Raw genomic sequence first — 17323 nt, 5'->3', positions numbered from 1 at the left:
AATACAGAAAATAGTATAAGGGCAGACTAGATGGACCATGAGGTCTTTTTCTGCCGTCAGACTTCTATGTTTCTATGTTTCTAAGTATTTAAGTCAGCTAGGGTTAACCAGGGACATTAGTCCCCAGACAAATGTAATATTTCTTGAAATATTCTAAGCAAGAATATTTGTTGAGGGACCTGGGAAGTCACCAGATTACCAACTGAACGAATAAACACAATTGAATGACATTTCTGGAATCCAAGCACAAAATCAATCACCCTTTAAAAAAACAAAACAAACAAAAAAACTCAACAATAATAGAGGGTTGTTTAATGAGGTATTTGGGCTAATAGAAGAATCAACCATTTAATGCACATTTTTTTAAAAAAAATGTAACATAGACTAACAATAAAAATGTAACATAGACTAACAATAAAGAACATACACAACCATAAAAAGCTTATACAGTTATATAAAGGTGTTAGCTTTGCAACTGTAGAGCAAACTGTAAGTTTTAAGGTTTTTTAGCATTTGTCTACCATATATTCATCAAGAACATGATACAATCTCTATCTTTACAAGAAATTCAATTAAATCAGAGTGAAATCCAGTAGGTTATGACAGGTTCTGAAGAACCGGTAGCAGAAATTTTGAGTAGTTTTTGGCTGGCCCCAGTGTGGGAGGGAATGGGGATTTTGCTGTATCATTCCCCTGGAGTGGGGGTGGGGATGGAGATTTTGCAGTAGCCATCCCCCGTCACCTCACCTCACCAAGCACCAAGCCATATCACATCCCCCAAGCCATGCCCACAGAACCAGTAGTAAAAAAATTGGATTTCACCACTGAATAAAATGTATGAAATGGGGAAAAACTCTGGTCAAGATGGTATTTCAAGTCATCATTGGTCTAGAATTTGACAGAATTCTTTGCACCCATATTATTAGAAATTTACAATGACATTGTGTTACAAAAGTTCTTTTCTCATTCAGAGATTTACCCTATTGTTATATCAAAATCAGAGAAAACCTAGAGTTAGTTACAGACCAATATTGCTACTCAGTATCAAAGCAGTATTATATGAATATTTTATTTAACTCAATTAAGATTAAATGGGCAAAACAATATTATTTTGCCTTCTTCACTGAACAGTTGATATGCCATAAGGAGAACTATTTGGGAGCAATGTTCCCTGTAATTTTTTTTCGGTGTGGGCAGAAAAGTATAATGTCTGAGCGGCACATTTTCATGCCTGGGCATGGATCAATTAGAAACAAAAATGGGGTCACATGACCTCAGGACACACAGCAATGGTCATAAATATGAAACGGCAGCAAAGTTTTGATCCTGCAATCATCGGGCTGTTGCGAAGGTCCTAAGTGTGAAAAGGGTGCATGTCACTTTTTTCAGGGCTGTTGTGACTTTGAATGGTCAGTAAATGAACCGTTGTAAGTTGAGGACAACCTGCCTTCCCCCTATATGTTTTCTTTGGAGCTTCAAAATGGACTCCTGGTCTGCTGATCTGCTTCTAAAGGAGTGCACTGGTCAGACAGATAATCCTTGACTTCTGTTCTGACCCAATGGAGGCCAACGTTTCTATCTTCTGAATAAGTGAGTTCTGCCTCACTTTACCACCTTTCTTGCCACAGTTGTTAAGTGAATCCCTGCAGTTGCTTGTCAGAAGATCCCAAAAGATGTTTACATAATCCTTTGACATTGCCACCACCATAACTATGTTGTCAAGTATCCAAAGTTTGATCCAATAACCCCTTTTATTTTTCTAACAAAGTCCTTCCTTCCTAGAAGGAAGAATAGAAAGAATAAAATGGAAAAGGGGATTAAAAGGGGATAGAAAAAAATAAAGAAAAGGGTTTGGTTCAAAGTTCTGCTCAGATTAAAGAAATTGGAGTATGAGAAGGGTTGATTAAACTTGGAGTATTGTTTTGTTTGCTCTTTTTAAAACTTTAATTATTTTTTCTATTTAGATATATGAATAGGAATTGCTGATCTGTTTTAATAAAGTTAGAAGTTTTGGTTATAATAAGATATGTAGTAGGTGATACTGATTTGGATTAATGCACTAATGGAATTGAATTTAGAATTGTTGGGGAGATTAATGATATTAATGATTTTTAATTGATTGAAAATAGAGAATATTTAGAATTTTATTCCTTTTTTTCTTTTCTCAAATTGACTGAAATTTAAAATTAACAATTAAGTAAGAAATGTAGATAAGTACATTATTTCAGATGGGCTGAAATAATTTTTAAATTTTATTAGGTAAATGTACTATTTAGAGGAGAGGAAGAAGTCTGAAATTTGTATATGTTTATGTTTTGTTTTTAATTTTCTTTTGTTAACATCTGATTGGCTATAGAAGATTTTCTTGGTTTATAGAAAAATGTATAAAGAAAGAAGGAAGCACTTTGACATAATGGTTAATAAGTTATAAATATAATTGGTGTTGTACTTTTTGAGGAAACATTAAGGAGGGAATTTAATGAAAAGAAAAGTATGTACTTGAATGACATTAGAAAAAAAACTTTTTTGATGATTGATATTAGTTACTAACAAAATGCCGCATTTTATTCATGGAAAATTAGATGGTACACTGCATTGTTTGAATGTACGTTGAAAGAAAAATTTAAAAAAAATTACACCTCCCCCAAAAGTCCTTCCTTCCTCTGTCCCTCCATTAATTTCTTCCTTCCTTCCTTCCTTCCTTTTCCCTCCATTTCTCCTTCCTTCTTTCCCTCCTTCCCTCTCTCCTTCCTCTCCACTTCTCTCTTCCCTCTCACTGTTTTCCTTCTCTCTCCTTCTCTCTCATTTGTTTCTTATACCTCTCCCTCATTCTCTCCCTACATTATTTTCTCATTTTTCTCTTTCTCTTACTCTCAAAAATTCTCTCTCGCTCTCTTTCTTTCTCGCTCTCTCACTCTTTCTCTCTTTCTCGCTTTCTTTCTCTCTCTCTTGCTTTCTCTCTCTCTCCCTTGTTCTCTCTTTCTCTCTCTTCCTCCTTCCCTCTTTCTTTCTCCCTCTCTTTCTTTCCCCCCTCTTCTTTCTCTCTCTCTTCCTCCCTCACTCTCTCTCTCTCTTCTTCCCTTTCTCTCTCCCTCTCCTTCTTTCCCCCTTCTCTCTTCCTTCCTTCCTCTGTCTCTTGCCAGGGTCCAGCTGTGATGACCAGGGCAGAGCTGGTCTGTCTGGCTGCACTCACTCTCTGGCTGGCTCCTTCCTATCGGTAGTGGCAGCAGCAGCACCCATCCCCCCACCACTACTTGCCGACGTCCTCGCTACCTGGCCTCAGCAGCCAAAGGAGAGACTCTATCACTCAAGGAAAAGGTAGAAGTGCCTGATGGACGCTGCCATCTTTTCCGGAATGGGCAGGGCCAAAGTTCCTTTTGGCAATGGGAAGACAGTGAGCTTAACAGAGCGAGCAATTGTGCAGCGACCACTGTGGCTGCCTGAGTATAAGCAGAGGCGCCGACGGCAATAACCTCTGCACTTGGCTGGGCCGCATGGCTGGGAGGTGCCGGTGGTAGACACAGGCAGTGGTTGAAGGAAAGGGAGCTGTGGCCGCATCTGCCATGGATGGGCCAGTGCCGAGCCTCCCAATTGCGGCCTCCCGCCTCCACCCTCCAGGGGCATGTCGGGCTGGCAGTGGAATGGGGAGCGCACGTGACATTCAGACAAAGAAAAACCTTGTCACTCCCCGCCCCCAACTCCGATGCCCAGCTCATCTGGGCAGCCTTGGAAAAGGCTGCGCGGGGGGTTGTTTTTGTGTGCGTGCCCACATGGGCACGCACCTTAGAGGGAACATTGTTTGGGAGCTGTGAAGATCTTCTGGAAAGTAATAATGACAGCCCTTGAATCATTTTTGAACTGTAATTAATTGGTTAAATACTCTGAAAAGAAAACTCAGAAGAGAGGGGACTATTCATTTTATGGTGGTTGGGTGGTAGGAGATGCTATTCCAGAGAACAAGAGCAGTGGAAGATCCCTCTCAAAACTAAAGAAGGGCCTTGGTATCTTGGAGTAGAAAAGTACTAAAGAAACAACAGAAGCTAGCAAATCTTGCTCCACCCTGCCCAATACCCTCAATTAATATTGAAACAACTTCTTAATGAATGCCATTCTCTTCAATCCATTTTGAGTTTGTGAGCTATATTCATAAGAATTTCAAAAGCATATTATGATTTGATTAATTAAGCATGATGTGTAGTTAATTATAATTATGTTCTAATATTGGACTATTAGCAATCAGTGCTTTCCTTATTGAGTACAAGGAATTTTAATATGAAAATATTCACACAGACAAGTGCAAGAACTAAATTAAGAATATTAATTTCAGTAAGTGGGAGTAAAAAGATAAATTTTATCTCCTGTATAGTTATTTTATTGCTGGTATTGTTTCTTTTTAATAGAATTCAAAGATTAATAATACATATACAAAAATTATTTTCAAGAAGTGTTAGTCTACTTATTTGCTGTCATAAATGAGACAGTGACCTTTAATTGTCTCTTAGACTAGCAGTCTTCCAAAGAAGCAACAATTATGTGAATTCTTTCAGACTTTTATTTATACCAAGCTTTATTTTGACCTAAAAGCCAGTTTGGTGTAATAGTTAATGTATCAGACAGGAAACTGTAAGTTCTTATCCTGACAAAGACATGAAGTCAGCTGCGTGACTTTGGATCAGTTACTCTCTGTTAGTGCTAGGAGGAAGGCAATGACAAAACACTTTTGAAAAAGCTGGGCAGAAAACTGCAGGGACTTATCCAGATAATTTTTTAGAAGACCAAATTAAATGGAAGAGAAAAATATTATTTAGGCATTATTTTTACCAATTGATAGGGAATGTCTTGATACTTGGTTGCTGAGGTTGTATTTTCTACAGTCAAGTTTGGAGAAGTTTACTTTGAGTTTGCTCATATATTATTGTGGTTGAAGCTGAAGTAGTTGTTGACAGGAAGGACATTGTAGCAGATGATTTTATGAGCTTAGATCGTGTAGTTCTAAGCCTAGGATTTCAAGTCTGGTTACGTAAAGTATTCTGGTTGAGAGTAGAGGAGTGGAGGGCTCTTCTCCACTCCTCTTTGTAAAGTATCTCTGGACACTTTCTATTTATTTATGTCTGAAATGCGTTGTCAGTTCCAGACAGAGAAGCTGTATTCAAGGATTGGTCTGGTGAAAGTTTTGTATGCTCTGGTTAGTAGTATGATATTACCAGAGAAGAAGCTATGTAGTGTGATATTACCAGAGAAGAAACTGCCCCAAGTCCCGGGAGAGCAGCGGCATATAAATCCAATCAATCAATCAATCAATCAATCAATCAATCAATCAATCAGCAAGCAAGCAAGCAAGCAAGCAAGCAAGCAAGCAAGCAAGCAAGCAAGCAAGCAAGCAAGCAAGCAAGCAAGCAAGCAAGCAAGCAAGCAAGCAAGCAAGCAAGTAAGTTTAGGTTAACAACTCTTGAAGCCTTTTTGGCTTGTCAGATTATTTTGAAATTTACAGCATAGAATCCCATGTGGATATTTCAATCAATATGAATATATTAATGGTAAGAAAAATAAGTTATTTTTCTTTCTATACTGCTATGCATCACTAACCTGAGGCATCAGTCAAGCTAACAGTGGGAGAGACAGTTCCTCAAACAATGCATGGCGATGAAGGACCTTAAAGGTCAGTGCCAGCACCTTGAACTGGCCCCCAAAACAACCTGCCAATGAATGTAGCTCACCAAGCAGAGATATAACCCGTGTTCTTCCAGAATAACATATAAATACTCATGCTGTTTTTGAATCAGCTGATTTTTCCAGATATTCTTTAAGGGCAACCACATAGATTACATAACAATAGTCCAGCCAGGAGATTGTCAGGGCTTGGGTAATAACAACTAGAACCCCTTAATCTAGAAATGAGAGAAACTGGCGTACAATATGAAGTTTTATAATAATATTTATAACAATAATTTTTAAATAAATGTATATAACATGAAATTCATTTCTGTTACATACATTTTGTTACATACATTGCCTATGTTATATACATAGGGAAATTCTGTTTCCTATGTTTTAAAATAATTTTCCTACAATGTACTTAAAAATATAGTCCAATTTTAAATAAGTAAAATTGTACAGTCTTGAATTAGTAAAAAGGAAAATTTATTTGCCAGGTCCATCCTAGTTCATATAAGGGTTTTTTCACTTGCAGTTTGTGGAACTAGAAGGCATATATCCATCCAAACAAGCAAGCAAGCAAGCAAGCAAGCAAGCAAGCAAGCAAGCAAGCAAGCAAGCAAGCAAGCAAGCAAGCAAGCAAGCAAGCAAGCAAGCAAGCAAGCAAGCAAGCAAGCAAGCAAGCAAGCAAGCAAGCCAACAAACAAACAAACAAACAAACAAACAAACAAACAAACAAACAAACAAACAAACAAACAAACAAACAAACAGCATTCTGTAGAATTGTGGAAATAAGAATATTTTTGTTCTAGATATGAATGCGAGTTCTGTAAAATTAAACCATGGTGAATACATGAAATGATTTGCAAGAAAACTGGTTATTTCTCTCTCTCCCATCTCTCCCCTTTTTTGCATACATTTTTGAACATACTCTGTGTTCTGTTGGGCTCTCTGGTAGAATCCTCCTAAAACTTCACAGGTACAAATTTCACACACACACACATTTGAAAATTCAAAACAATGTTCTTTATAATGAAAATTCACTTAAACCAATCCCTCTTTTGGTATAGCCAAGAGCACTCGTCTCCAAACAAACTGGTAATTTGTACAAGTCCCTTATCAATTCTGTGATACTTAGCTTGCAGCTGTGAGGCAATTCACAGTCCTTCTTCTTTCTTCTTTCTTGTTTTGGGGTAGACAGCTTCTCTTAGTTATCTTGTTATGAGGAACATATTGGGGGATATTCCCATCTTGTGTTATGACTGGATAGAAGAATACAAATACAAATGTAGATTCTTCCTTTCTTCTTATGCGATCAAAGAAAAAGGATACATTAATGACAAGTGTTGGTCTTATCTACCAAATCAAGAGATAGACAACCTGCTGCCTTACAACTTCATGCAATTCTCAGCCCAATTTGAAGCCTCCTGTGCTGAATATTCCTATGGTAACAGATGCTGGTCCATTACCCTTTTACCTTCTACTTACCAGCAGATTAAAAGAAATAAGGCATGAGAAATTATTCTACATTTAAAGGGTTTTCTAAAAAATAATAATTCTTTAGATCCCTTGGATGTGATAACTATACTACTTGTATAAAGAATGATTTGCATTGAATTATTTTGATGTCATATCCGGGAAGCTAAGATTACATTGATGGAAAGATCAATACACGGGTCCTATATATTTGGGAATCCTATTTTGATTTTTTTCAATGCAGTTTACACATTAGGTTGTGTCAATATCTTACATACTACCACTCAGTCTGGATAGGCATGGAAAAATTTTTGATCTGATTTTTTAATGATTTTATCAGATTTTGACTATTTGTGAACTGTTCAGAAACTAAAAGCCTGTTTGATAACTGAGTTATCTATTCAGCTTCTGTATTTCCTTCATTATGATTACAGCAGCAAAGACTACTCTTCCATTCAAAACACAGGACAAGACTGAATGATGAATTATTATTTGACTACAGAACATCCTTCCTAAGCAATTTTTTTATTAGTCAGATGGGCATTTGATTTGTGATTGATGTATCAAGAAAGCAAACCAAAATTAAAAAACCTGATTCTAGTCTTTCGTGCTATGTATATTTCATTTGCAAAGGAAACAAGAAAAAAAAGTTTCACATTGAAACTAGAATACCAGTGGATGACAAAATAAATATTAGTATTTATAATCTATATACAAATCTGAATTGTCCGTGGTGCCCTCTAAGTATTAAATCTTAGATAATGAAATAAAGTGAAGATGAGAATCCCACATTATGCTTTTTGTTCTGCAGAAATTTCAAAGAACCATGTCTAGTAGTAATAAAAATGCAAGAACATATTTTATATATGCGCAGTGCTGACAGGTCTCCTGATAGTTACAAAGCAGATCTTCAAAGGTCTTTCACATCTGTTCATTCACTTAAAAATACTTAAAGGGTATGCACAAGTGCTAGACCAAAAGGAAAGACGGTCCGATCTTTCTGTAGACCTAAATTGTCAACTCATGGAAGCATTAAAAATGGACAAATGGTTCCTGGCTCACTCAAATTAGTACAAATCCACGTAATACCCTAAATGTTACAGTAGTTAATACAGTGTTGAATTTATAATCAAAACCACTTGAATTTGACTGTGAGGAATTATGATAAAGAATTATAATAAGAAATTAGAAAAATTCCAGATATCCAGGCTTTTGGAACTGTGCAATTTATCCATTATGGGGAAAAAACAATATTTTCAATTAATCAGAAGAATAAAGTAAAATGTCTACTGTATACATATATACATGTATACTGTATATATAAAGCAGGACATATCAATTGGTTGTTATTTCATTAGATTTAAAAGCATTCTTAAAGCAACATCAGCATACATATACACCATCTAATATACTAGAACATATTATAATAAATTTGATCGCTATTATAATTTAAAGCTATTCCTGAATACATGTTTCCTTGATATAAATCTTGTAACTTGTTTTAAATAATGTAATGTTGGCTTAAATAATGTAAATTCATATCATGGTTGTTGGGTCCTGGGACTGAAGAGGCTTGAGACAGGCTTAAGGCAAACAGTGGGTATTTTAACAGTGGGTAAGATCCTGCAGAGAGCCAGGCTGACAGTTTCTCCTTTTATAGGGAGCTGTCAGATGGCTCAACCAATCAACACTCTCTAATTTCCCATTTGAACAGCCGACCTTGGAGTAAACTCTACAGTCTTAATACTTAACAATGGTAATTTGTAAATACATAAAGTCCTACATTCTTTCTTAATGAGGTTTCACAGATTAACCGAACTCCATTTATTTTTTAAAAATCCTATTTATTTATTTATTTATTTGGTTGTTTTGTCAAGTATATATTGGTGGTATACAAAGATATAATAATATTTATATACATGATACTAGTAAAAGAGAAACATTAGGACAGGGGATGGAAGGCATTCTGGTGTACTTATGCATGCCTCATACTGACCTCTTAGGAATCGGGAGAGGTCAAGAGTGGATAGTGTAAGTGTTTTTATTTTATTTATCTATTTGCCAGATATTTTTAAAGTCTCATTTTTTGATCAACAGACAGTACTGTATTGTGCTCATTGTAGAAAATTACCTAATTAATTTAATTGTGTTATATGTGAAATGACTGAAAAATTGCCTTGGACTGCCAAAATATCTTATATTACACTCTCTTCTAGGGTAGAGAAATCAGATTTTGAAACTGAGTTGCTCCTAACCTTTTTAGAGTGACTACCTATATTCAATATATATTTGTAACATTTCAATTAAATCAAGTCCAAGTCCATGGAGAGGGGCGGCATAAAAATCCAATAAAATAAATAAACAAACAAACAAACAAACAAACAAACAAATAAATAAATAAATAAAGTCCGAGCCATGTGGGTTAAGGATATTGCAGCATTTTGCCTTGAAATTATTCTTCATCATACAATAACAACTGAACTCTAACTTATCTGTTTCACTGATAAATCATTGTTGCACATGAAAATATCATTTAGATATGAATGAGGTTATTATAAGAATATTCAAGTATTCTACGGAATACAGAGATGGAATGGACCTTGGAATTTTTGAGCACAAAACACTGGTCAAGCAGGAGATCCTATACCATTCTGAACAAATAGCTGTCAAATCTCTTCTTAAAAACTGCAGTGATGGAGTACCATAACTTCTGGAGGCTATACATTTCACTGATTAATTATTTTCACTGTCAGGAAATATCTCCTCAGTTCTAGGTTGGATCTCTCCTTGATAATAATAATAATAATTTATTAGATTTATATGCCTCCCCTCTCCAAAGACTCAGGGCGGTTCCATCTGTTATTTCTTGTCCTGTCTCAGGTGCTTTGGACAATAGGTTCACCACCACTTCTCTGTGACAGTCCCTCAAATATGATTGCTATCATGTCACCCCTATTGTTTATCTTGTTAGATTAGACAGTTCCTGCAACTGTTCATCTTGTGTTTTAGCCTGTAATGCCCTAATCAATTTTGTTGCTTTTCTCTGCATTCTTCCTAGAGTCTCAACCAGTGTACCCTCTAAGCTGCACGGGTGTGTTCCCGCGCAACCATCAGGGCCCCCCCCCGTGCACTAACTTTTTGAATGAGCGCAAAGCCACGCTGTCCCAGATCGCGGCAAGGGGAGGGAAGCTCTTCCCTGGCCAGGTGATGGAGAGGCCCTCCTGATGCTCGCCTGCTGCCCAGGCCCCATGCTGGGGGCTGCCCCTTGGAGCCGGGGGTGAAGGGCCTAGCCTTGGCTTACTCGACCCCGGTGCGTCTGAAATGCGGGGCGGAGTAGGCGACAGCGGCTGCTGCTCTGGGCCTGTCCCTGAGCTGAGCTTCCTTCCTTGGAGGTGGCAGGTGAGCTTTGCAGCTCTCGGGAAGGGCTCGGATCTGAGGTGGGCCTGCAGGGGTAGCAGGGGCAGGCAGCGCTGGCGGGTGTGGGGCAGCAGGGTGAGCAGTGAAGGTGGTGCCAAGTGGGGGTCGAGTGGGAGGGCAGTGACAGCAGTGGGGCAGCAGTGGGGCAGTCAGCTGCAAGGCACTGACGGCGGCTGGATTTGTTCCTGGATGCCGTACATGCTGGCACTGCGCTGGGCATGGGGCTGGCACCTCCATCCCAGCCCAGCCAGCAGGACAGTGCCAGCCTTGTTAGCAATGTACAGCAGCCCGCCGCCACCGCCGGTGCCTCCGTCCTGGAGCTCCCGCTTGCAGCCAACCGCCCCACGGCTACTGCCCATTGCCCAGTACCCTCCCGCTCCTACTTCATCACGCAAATTGCTTGGGCTGATGGCTGGGCTCCTGCTGCTGCCTCCATGCCTTTTCACCCCAAATCCGATGGATGCCCTCTCCCCGTCCCAGGTGAGAAAAGGGAAAGTTTCCCCGGAAGTCCCTGTGCGTCTGGCCCCGAAAACATATTTGTGCGCGTGAGTGTTGTTGCAAGTCAGAAGAAAAAAGAAGAAGAGATTAAAAAAGAGAGGAAGGGATATAGAAAGAAAGAGAGGGAGAGAGAGAAAGAGAAAGAGAAAGATAGAAAGGAAAGGAGGAAGAGAAAGAGAGGGAAAGAGTGAGAGGGAAGTAGAGGGAGAGAGAAAGAAGAGGGGGAAAGAGAGGGAGGGAGGAAGAGAGGAAGACAGGAAGAGAGAGAAACAGATAGAAAAAAGAGAGGAAGGAAAAGAGAGAAAGAAAGGAAAGAAAGAAAAAGAATGGGAGTAAGGAAGAAGAAAGAGAAAGAAAATCAAATCATGAATTTTAAATTTATTTATTTATTTATTTGTTTGTTTGTTTGTTTGTTTGTTTGTGTGTTCGTTCGTTCGTTCGTTCGTTCGTTCGTTCATTCATTCATTCATTCATTCATTCATTCATTCATTCATTTATTTATTTATTTATATGTAGCCCAGTCTCGAAGAGACTGCTGCTCAGACACTATACTTTTCTGCCCACACCAAAAAAAAAAAATTAGAGGGAACATTGGTCTCAACATCATTTTTGTATCATAATGACCAAAATTGGATGCTGTATTTATTTGTTTATTTGTTTTCTGTTTGTAAAATTTATAAGTATTCCAAGTGGAATTTTGCCAGCACAGTATAAAATGGTACCAACATTTCATATGATCTTCATACCTTCTCTCTGTTGATGCAACCTAGGATTCCATTGCCTTTTTTTGGGGGGGGCAGCTGCAACACATTATTGGTGTGAAAGATAAAGATAAAGGTTCCCTTCGCACATATATGCTAGTCATTCCTGACTCTAGGGGCAGTGCTCATCTCTGTTTCAAAGCTGAAGAACCAGCGCTGTCCAAAGATGTCTCTATGGTTATGTGGCCAGCATGACTAAATGCCAAAGGTGCATGGAATGCTGTTATCTACCCACCAAAGGTAGTCCCTATTTTTTTAACTTGCATTTTTACATGCTTTTGAAGTCCTAGGTTGGCAAAGGCTGAGACAAGTAATGGGAACTCACCTTATTATGCGGCACTAGAGATTCGAACAACTGAACAACTGAACTGCTGGAACCAATTTTTCTGCTTTTTTTTAAAGATGGAAACCACATCAGCTCTTTTCCAGCCCTCTGGTAGTTTCCCAGAGCTCCCGAAGCTATGAAAGATAATGTTCAGTGGTTCCAAGATCATGCTTGCCAGCTCCTTCACTCTGGGATGTAATCCACCTGATCCTAGTAGTTTTAAACTTGTCTAGGATGGACAGGTGTTGTCTTACTATTTTCTTGTGCATTTTAACTTGTATTTCTAATCCGTCTTTTATGGCATTGCTTTTGATAGTTTAGATTGGTTCCCCCCCCCCTTTTTGTGTAGAGAATGAATTAAGCAGTTCTGCTTTCTCCCTGTTGCCTGTCATCTCCTTGTCATTTTCTCCCATTAGTGGATCAATCATTTCCTTGATTTGTCTTGGTTTTTTAACATATTGAAACAAACTTTTTAATTTTTTTAATATTTATTACAAGCCTTAATTCATTCTGAGTTTTAGCTTTTCTGACTTCATATTTACAGATTTGGGCTATATGCTGGTATTCTGCTTTGGTCATACTGGAGATCTCTTTTTTCGTAATAACCCCTTTTGTATTTCAGTTTGTTAGAGAATTCTTTATGTAACCATTATTTTTCTGGTATTGTGTTAGACTGCACTTTTATAATCTCATTTTTTTCAGAGTTTCCCGAGTTTCTTGAATTGTTTTCCTCTAAGATTTTTATCTATGGAATTGTTTCCAAGCTCTCTCTATGTTGTCGAAATCAGCTCTTTTAAAGCCTGGGACACTAATTTGACTTTTTTCTATTATTTATGTCTGCAATATGACATGATCATTTTCCACCAATGTTCCTGCAATTCAAACCCCTCCGTCATTCCATGTTCATTAGTGAGAATTAAGTCCAGTATAGCTGACCCACAAGTTCCCTTTTCTAACTTTGACAATATTTGAATACCAGGACTGATATATTTTTTCTTGTTCAAAGATTAGAAAATAACCTCAAACATAATATGGCAGAAATGAGAATTGGGAACATGGGATTTTTATGGAAATAAAAAGATTTATATTTTTAGTTAAATGATATGCATTAAAGACTTTCAGCATTCTGCTCTTAACAGTTATGCTCTATTCAGACATTGTATACAGTTTATTAAAAAAAATACCTATTGCATATGAAAACAAAGGAACAATGCACTCTTTAGGACTGGAGGAAAAAATAAGTTTTGTGATGTAAAATGACAGCTTGCTGTACTTTAAAACAAATAGAGAGCTCTTCCCTTAAGGTCGATTTTGGAACAAATGTACAAATGCAACTGTCATATAATTCCTCTAATGTTATTTTTCACCATGTTCAAGAAAGCTTAAAATAACCATGAGGAAACAGAGAAGGCAGCTCCTGTTCTATTATTCTGTATGTTGTTTCTTATCATCTTTCCAGATACTCATGGCAAATATATTCAGGCCATCCAGTCAGTTGAATGTTATTATAATCTGCTGACTAGAATTCCCCAACTGATTAATTGTCACTTCACGTGTCTCAGTTATCATTGCTGTAATGTTTTGAGATAAAGGATCAAATTTGGATTAAAAGTGTTATTTAAAAATCTCCTACAGAGATTTTTCTCATATCTGGATTTACATATATATATGTTTTCTTTATCCCAAATAAAAAAATAATTTATGATTAAAACTGTCACTAAATTTATGCAAAAAATTGTATATACCGTATTTTTCGCTCCATAAGACGCAGTTTTTCTCCTCCCAAAGTAGGATGAAAAATCAGCCCCGTCTTATGGAGCGAAGATGCAGGCAGGGAGGAGGGGGAGGCTGCGAACTCGGAAGTGCCATCCTACCGGCTGGCTGGCTAGCTGCTGCCTGGCCCCCTCCCTCCCGGAGGAGGGTCTCCCTCCGCACCACCAGCGGCGCTCCCCCCGCCAGCCAGCCAAGCCCCACGCCCGCCGGAACCGGCTCCTCGCTCTCCCCCTGCCGCCCGCCACATTTGCAGGAGGTGGGGAGGGTCGGGTGGCCCGCCAAGGCCAGGAGGGATGCCGCTGCCCCCACTTCCCTCTCTCCGCCCGCCGCTGCGCCTCCTTGACGCCGAGAGGAAATGCCGGCAAAGGTTTTTCTCAGCGGAGGCCGTTGTCTGTTGCTCTCACTCACTCTCATTCTCTCTCCGTTCTTCTCAGCGGTGACGCGCGCACGCCCTGCCCGCCTCACCTTTGTCGAGAGCACTTTCGCCCCGGGCTCTCAGCAAGGGGGTTGTAGGAGAGGCAGGGCCAGCGGCAAAGGCGATATTCAATGTCGGGGGCGCACGGGCGGTTGCGCGCGCTCCCTATCTCCCTGCTAGCCCACTCGGAATATTCAAAATAAGAAAAGCCTTTGCCGGCAAAGGTTTTTCTTATTTTGAATATTCCGAGTGGGCTAGCAGGGAGATAGGGAGCGCGCGCAACCGCCCGTGCGCCCCCGACATTGAATATCACCTTTGCCGCCAGCCCCGCCTCTCCTACAACCCCCTTGCTGAGAGCCCGGGACGAAAGTGCTCTCGGCAAAGGTGAGGCGGGCAGGGCGTGCACGCGTCACCGCTGAGAAGAACGGAGAGAGAACGAGAGTGAGTGAGAGCAACAGACAGCAAGATAGAGAGAAAGTGAGAAAGAGAGAGTGAGAGAAAGGGGGAGAGAGAAAGAGATAGCAAAAGAGAGAGAACAAGAGAGAGAAAGAGCGTGAGAAAGAAAACAAGAGAGAAAGAGTGAGAGAGAGAGAAAGCAAAAGAGACAGAAAGAAAACAAGAGAGAGAAAGTGAGAAGAAGAGAGAGAAAGAGGGGGAGAGAGAGAGAAAGAGAGAGGGGGAGAGAGAGAAAGAGAGGGAGAGGGAGAAGGAGAGGGGGAGAGATAGCAAGAGAGGGAGAGAGAGAAAGAGAGAGGGAAAGGGGGGAGAGGGGGGAGAGAAAGAGAGAGGGAGAGGGGGGAGAGATAGCAAGAGAGGGAGAGAGAGAGAAAGAGAGAGGGAAAGGGGGAGAGAGGGGGGAGAGAAAGAGAGAGGGAGGGAGAGAGAGGAGAGAAAGGAAGAGGACAGAGAGAAAGGAAGAGAAAGAAAGAAAGAGGGATAGAAAGAGAGAGAGAGTGAGAGATGCTCAGCGAGCCTTTCTTTGAAGTTGCCTTTCTTTCTTTCTTTCTTTCTTTCTTTCTTTCTCTCTTTCTTTCTTTTTCTCTCTTGCTCTCTTGCTCTTTCATTCTTTTTTCTTTCTCTTGCTTTCTTTCTTTCTCTTTCTTTCTCTCCTTCCTTCCCTCCTTCCATTTCTTTCATTCCCCCTCTCTATTTTTATTTCTCTTTCATTTTCTTTCTTTCTCTCTTTCTTTCTTTCTTTCTTGCTCTTTTTCTTTCTCTCTTTTACCTTCCCTTCCTCTATTTCTTCTTTTCTTTCTCCTTCCTACCTTCTTCCCTCCCTCCCTTCAGTCCTTCCTCTCTTACTCTCCCCTTTCATAGGTTTCCTTGCTTCCTTCCTCTGTTCCTGTCCCTTCCCCCTTTCTTTCTTTCCTTCCTTCCTTCCTTCCTTTCCTCCCTCCATTTCTTGCTTTCCTTTTCCTTCCTCCCTTCTTTCCTCCCTCACTCCCTTCTTTCACTCCTTCCTCTCTTCCTCTCCCCTTTTTGGCTCAAAATATTTTTTTTCTATTTTCCTCCTCTAAAATCTAGGTGCGTCTTATCAGCAGGTGCGTCTTATAGAACGAAAAATACGGTATTTAAAAAATATTGCTTAATAATGTGTATATCAACTTGCATACATTTCTAATAAATCTATAAATCAAAACTCTTGATTTATATCAAGTAAGATGTTATAATCATGGCACTCTTATGTTTATTGCCTCAGGTGTACTGATGCAATGGACATAAGGCTACCAAGATAGGAACTTGAACTCTTGAAGCCAGAGAGAGTCTTGTGTAAATATCTGACAATGGCAAAATATTTTGGCCACAATTCTTATGTACTTTCTGTATTAAAAGTTATATGCCACACGTGGAATGAGTTGGAAGCTAGCCTCTTTTGTGGTATAATTTATAATTCTGTTAAGGATGACAGCATATTTGATTTTACTCTGATAGCTATTATTCAGCATGAAAACTTGTAAACTGAACTGCCATAAAAGCTTTCTTAATCAAGAAATAAAGTACAGTTTTGATGGATGGATTAAGTTGAAGTAATGTTCAAATAGAGGTCTTAGGTCAGTTTACTGTCAATCAAGTTTTAAACTACCTGATTTATTGCAAGAAGAATTTGGATGGCTCATAATGGCAAAATGACCATATTTAATTAAAACTTCTGATCATATAGTAACAATACAAAAGGAAAAAGTGAATCGAATGCCCGGCCGGTGACTGACTCCCTGGCTCGGATTTGCGGCAGGGCCAGGGAGATGCGGTTCCCGGCGCAGCCGGCATTTTGGAAAGCCGGGATCTCGCGAGATTTTGCGAGATCCCGGCCATGTTGGTCATCTGCTTTGTCCGATGATGTCGGCAGCGGGGGTGGAGCCTGCCAGCCCTATAAAAGGGGCTGTGCAGGCTTGGGGCCTCCTTTTCGCCCTGATGATGAGCAGGCGAACATCCACCCGCCCTGTTGGATCTAGACGGTCCTTACCTTTGCAAGGTGCTCAGCCCGCTAGGACTGAACCAGGACCTTCCGGAGGAGATGGCTATTAAAGTACAGACAAAGCATGTTCGAATGAACTTAACTTTTATTAGAAAAGTAGAAAAAATAAAGTTTGTCTGAAGAGACATAAAATGGACATCTACATTGCTAGTGAATGTAAAGCGTAATGGAGATGCTCGGAAGCTAGAGAGCTTCTTCTTCCTGCAAGGAGGAGGATGTGAGCAAAACAGTTACATCACAAAGGAGGAGCTACATTAATAAACAGAGTTAACTATCTAACTACTGGATGTTTCTCAATGTCTTTGGAGGCTGTCAATCTACAGTGTGACACCCCTTCTTTGTCAGTCATCAGAGACATAAGGGACATCAGGACATCAAGGCATCAGTTCACTTAAGGCACATTTTGTTGGTGAGGTATTCATGTTGATCAGCTGGCAATGGCTTATTCAGCAAGTCAGCGATCTGCTCAGTAGTAGGTACATACTGAAGTTTTACGAATCCTTCTTTCACCTTCTCTCTGGTATTTT

Source organism: Erythrolamprus reginae, chromosome 7, assembly GCF_031021105.1.
Source record: "Erythrolamprus reginae isolate rEryReg1 chromosome 7, rEryReg1.hap1, whole genome shotgun sequence".
Taxonomy (NCBI): domain Eukaryota; kingdom Metazoa; phylum Chordata; class Lepidosauria; order Squamata; family Dipsadidae; genus Erythrolamprus; species Erythrolamprus reginae.
Note: the sequence above shows the minus strand (reverse complement) of the source record.